We start from the raw sequence: 5,734 nt of genomic DNA, 5'->3' as shown, positions 1-5,734 counted from the left end.
GTTAAAATCCAAGATCCAAAACACTGCTAGTCCCAAGCACTTAGTATAAGTGATACTCAACATATTCATTCGTGCTTCTGTTCAGACATTTGGTGAAGAGAATGAAATATTTGTGCTCAGATTATTCTGAGTGCTGTTGTAGACTCCAGACCTCCCAATGAGAGATGACTCTTACATTACAACTCCACTTAGCTTTGTTTTGTAAACATGTAAGACTTGATCGGTATCGTGAGGGGCCTAAGGGAAAATGTATTCCAGTATGTAGTAAACAGGAGATTGGTTGATTTTGAAAAGGTGTGTGGGAGATGAAGGAGAAGAAGGCAACAATAGAAAGGGAAAAGAAAACCGCCTGACAGGCCCCATGACATGTAGTGGAACATTCCTGCAGAAAGCCACATTCACACCAGTCAGCACTTTATGCTTCCTTTCACAGACTTCAAGAGAGGGGATATTATAGGTAGAAAATAACCATTTAATGGCTAGATGAATTTGTCAACCACTTGGATACATTATTCACATGCGAAAAATGTGCAGGTTTCAAATCTTTTCAAAATAATGTAATAAAATCCCTCGTGCACATCCAAATAAAGCTGTGCATGCATTGAAAATGCATAAATTCACAAAATTGCCGATGGAAAACTTTGACATTGCTGGTACTTCAGTGTGAATGTTTCTTTTCCTTTGCTTACTTTTGTTTCTTTTCCTTTCCTTACTAAAGCCCTTTCCAAACAGCTGTATAAAATCCACATTAAACTGGATTATATGGCGGTGTGGACTCAGAAAACCCAGTTCAAAGCAGATATTGTGGATTATCTACCTTGATATTCTGGGTTATATGGCTGCGTGGAAGGGCCCTTTGACCCCTTCTGCACTGCCATATAATCCAGATTAACAAATCAGATAATCCACAATATCTGCTTTGAACTGAGTCCACACTGCCATATAATCCAGTTCAAAGAAGAGAATTTGGATTTTATTTGGCAGTGTAGAAGGCTCCGAATGCCCCTTCTACACTGCAATCTAATGCAAAGCAAATGATCCACTTTATCTGCTTTGAACTGGACTATATGAGTCTACACTGTCATATAATCACTTTCAAAGCACATAATCTGGAATTTATATGGCAGTGTAGATGAGGCCTGAATCTCTTCACTGGACTAGGTCAACAAAAGGGGAAGTCAAGAGAAACCTGATATAGTGGAAAATGGAATCTTGTTTGGACTCCATTTCACTCCCTTAAATCTAGGTTGTCATATGGCACACCTTTTGTTGGGTACTCAGGGGGTAAAATAATACATGGGACACAACTGAACCAAAGAAAGTTCTGTGTTGTCCTGAAGCTGAGTAGCTATAATCTTGCACTTCTAAATACCCAAAAGAACACACTTCTTGTTACTGTTGTTATTTATAGGTAATTGATTGAACCTGACATAGTTTGGGGTCTTAACATATCTTAATCAGCCTTGAATAAATGAAACAATGACCACTTGAAAGAATGGCATTCATAACCATTTCAGTCACTTACCATGTGATTGCAATTTATAACTAGTTGTTGCGAATAAACTCACAATAAACTGCTGTTGAGCAATGATGATTTATGAGTAACTATGAAGTGGCAGGAAAAGGTTACACACATTTCAGTAATTCAATACTTTTAGCAGTGAGAAACAATGGCAGTTTAAAAAAAAAACATTGCAAAAGGAAGTAACATTCTGCTCAGCCAGCACTTCCCGTCTCCAACATGGCCATTTACATACCTTGCCATTCTAGCTACATGTTGGCACTCCCCAAAGCTACCTTCCAGATTGATGACTACATTTAAGAACATATAAACACTTTCACTAGAATGGATTAATCATTAGCCACCTCCTGTATCCTGCCTGCAGCAGCAGACGGAAGTAAGAAGAAAACTCAGAATGAGGAGAATATTTTATCCCTTCTGTCACTTATGTGGGGAATCCTGCCTTTTGAGTTTTGAAACCAATTACCTGGTCATTAGAGCCTGCTTTTTGACTGTACAAAGATAAGATTTTTTTAAAAGATATTTTAAAGATGTTTTTAAATTGTTAGATTTTAGCCTTTCTTGTAAGCCGCCCGAGCCCTGGGGGAGTGGCGGCATATAAGTTTAAATAATAAATAAATAAATAAATCTGATGCCAGAAATTGTCATGAAGCAGAAGATGACACTGGAACATGAAGACGTTGCAAGCAATTGTTTCCTCCAGACAGCATGGCTACTGGCTGTTGTTAAAAAAAAAAAAAAAGACTTTTCCAACTCCTGGATGACTCACCTGCTCCTTATTCCACATCATTTCCAGAGAAATCATACCATTGTATTTTTGGAAGGATACCAAAAGGTCACCCAGTTCAACTCACTGCTGATATAGGAAATCCTTAGCTAAATACCTTAAAATAAGATGAAAAGAGTCATGAGTCTCTCTTCGGCCAACAAATTAAAGAATGGTCAGTTTGTTTTGTATGATATCATGGGGTGGCGCAATGGGTTAGACCTTTGTGCTGGCTGAACTGCTGACTTGAAGGTTGGCGGTTCGAAACCATGAGACAGGGTGAGCTCCCGTCTGTCAGCCCTAGCTTCCCTTGCGGACATGAGAGAAGCCCCCGCAGGATGGTAACACATCCAGGCATCCCCTGGGCAACATCTTTGAAGACAGCCAATTCTCTCACACCAGAAGTGACTTGCCTCAATTTGCTTCTGAAACGATTTTTAAAAATCTAGATGATTTGTGTTCCAGTTGTACTTTTGTGATTTGTTATCCCACTTCCCTCTGTCTATATGTGTACATGGCCACGCATATATTTTGGAGTCTACGGCAGGAGCCCCTGATGGTGCAGCAGGTTAAATCGCTGAACTGCTGAACTTGCTGATCAAAAGATTAGTTGTTCAAATCCGGGGAGCGGGGTGAACTCCTTCTGTTAACCTGTCAGGACCCAGGCTGCAGAGCACCAATAACCTTACACAGAGGCCAGAATCTATCTAATATCTTTATTATAGAAATATATAAAGTCAATAAAAACAAGTGAAGAATATAGTTCAGAAGCAGACCTTTCAGATGAGGTCAAATATAGTCCAGAAATGTATTGTCCAATATAAGATATTAGAGTTCAAAGTTTTAATCCACTTGACCGAAACACACACTTTGCCAAGCAAAGTGTGGGGAAATGACAGAGTCTTTAAAATCCAATGTAGCTTGACAACAAGGCTGGAAAATAAACTTGATTCTTGGCTAGATCAAAGACTTGAAACGAGGCAAACATGAAGCATGAACAAGGTCCGTGGCAAAACGTGAAACAAGGCAGGCTTGAAACTTGATCCGGAAAGCAAGGAACTGGGGTACGAAGTCCACACACGATCTCTCTCCTCAAGCTGATCAATTGACTCCGCAAAGTTCCCCTTGCGACCAGCACCTATATCGGGTCTCGTTTTCCCGCCAACAGAACACTTTCCCTAGAGAACGAGAAGCGAAACCCAACTCTGTCCAGATGCATGACTCCTTAGAATTTCCCAAGGGAAGCAGACCTAATCAGCTAGTTGTTTGGCAGCGATTCTCAGGCTCCGGCGATTAGCCTCTCTGACTCCTCTATCTCTATTATAATTGTCCCTCCGGGAAAACGGGGGGGAATTCTGCCCAAGGCCTGTTTGGCTAGATTCTTGAGGGCAAACATCCTCCAGGTGGATAGGCCCCGGCTCTGGCTGAAACGGCAGAAATCCCATGTTTTCCTCTTCGTCTGCCACAATAGTACTAGGAACAGGACTACAAGGCCCATGAGTCATCACATAACCCCAGCTTCTGCCAACCTAGCAGTTCGAAAACATTCAAATGTGAGTAGATCAATAGGTACCACTCTGACGGGAAAGTAACGGCGCTCCATGTAGTCATGCCAGCCAAATGACCTTGGAGGTGTCCACGGACAATGCCGGCTCTTCAGCTTTGAAATGGAGATGAGCACCAACCCCCAGAGTCAGATATGACTAGACTTAACGTCAAGGGGAAACCTTTACCTTTGCCTTTGGCAGGACCCATTACTCTGATTGATTAATTGTAAAGTGCCATGTACCTTTAATAGAGCTATGCAAATAAACAATAAGAACAACAATTGTGGAGCATATTCAGTAATTAAGGTACCTACAGCACAAGAAGTGGGACAAAAAGATACAATAATTACGCCAAGGAGAATATTGTGCAGGTGTTTGGCTATTCAATACATTTACTTCCCCAGCTATTTTTTAGACCCCCAACCCCATTTCCCCTTCAATATTTATGAACATGTTCAAATCACTGGAATCTGTTTAGAGGAAAGGGAGACTCGTCCTGGGGTTATTCCAAAAATACTTTTTATATTTTTTGCAAGCCTCCATATTTCTTGGAAACTGCTGATATATTTCTTCTGTCCTCTGTGCATTTTGGCTGCATGAGCAGTGACACTTGCAGTCTGAACATAAGAAAGAGAACCAAAAAAAATCTTATAGGACCTTAATAGCTGTCTGTTTTTTTCTGGGATAAACATCTGGACCTGATGTTATTTTGGCTGAAAAAATGAACACAACTGTCCATGTCAGGAAATCAAAAATAAAGCAAATGCTCAAGGTCTTGCTTCTGCCAAATGGAAACTGTAATAAATATATGCCTTATAAGGCACAAACACTATTGTCTTCATGCCCCATCCTGGCTGGATCTACACTGTCTTATAATTCCATATCTGATTCCAGATTTTCTGTTTTTTATTGACAGTGTAGATTCAATCTGAGACGGGTGGAGAATAAGTGTAAGGAAGGAGAGACCCTGCAAATATTGGTAGCGATCTCAATGGTACAGCCTGATTCAGAAGCTGACAGCCACATGGATGCTGTGGGGAGTACAGCAGTGTAAACCAAGGTTTCAATAGCTATGGCTGACCTACAGGCCAGGTTTGAGATCTTATTCACCTGTGTAAACTACATAAACTAAAGTTATGCTACAGTGTCAATTGTGTTTTCTTTTTTTACACAACAGTTGCCCCAACTCTTCACCATCTTCAAGGATTATCATTACCAACCCTTCTAAGAAAAAGATCTTTTGTATTGGCATCCCCTAGACATGATGCCACCTTCGTTATCTCTAAGGCTAGAACTACACTGCCATTTTGAACCTTATCCGATGGCCATTTGTAAAGCCGGGGACCTTGGGGAAGAGTGGGCAGCGAGAGGAATTGTCACACTGTGTTCCCTACTGTTGGGGTCTGTAGTATCCCTTCCTGGGATGTTTTCCAGTTTGTCCCCACTTCTTCTTCACCTCCTCTGGTTTTGTTGCAATTCTGCCGGCACTAAGCCCCATGGAGTCCCACCAGAAGTAGCTCTGCATCATGTGATGGGCTCCGGGGGACTCGGTGATGGCAGCAGAGAGAAGTGGAGAGAAGACACTTCCTTCCCTGCATATAATGAGGTTCATAAAATCCAGATTTTCTGATTTGAACTGGATTATATGACAGTGTAGGCTCATACAATCCAGTTCAAAGCAGATAGTGTTGGTTATCTGCTTTGATAATCTGAATTATACAGCAGTGTAGATCCAGCCTAAAAGAGTGTAACTGCTTCATCAATGTAATTTATGGTAGTATGAAACCATCATAGATATTGGCTCATGTGTTGTCCACTTAAAGTGCACACTTCCATTTCAACTCTCACCTATGCACACACGCTCATGCAGTTTTCAAGAAAGAACATCAAACTGTCCGC

The sequence above is a fragment of the Anolis carolinensis genome, chromosome 1 (genome assembly GCF_035594765.1).
Source record: "Anolis carolinensis isolate JA03-04 chromosome 1, rAnoCar3.1.pri, whole genome shotgun sequence".
Classification (NCBI taxonomy): Eukaryota; Metazoa; Chordata; class Lepidosauria; order Squamata; family Dactyloidae; genus Anolis; species Anolis carolinensis.
This window is presented reverse-complemented; position numbering follows the sequence as displayed.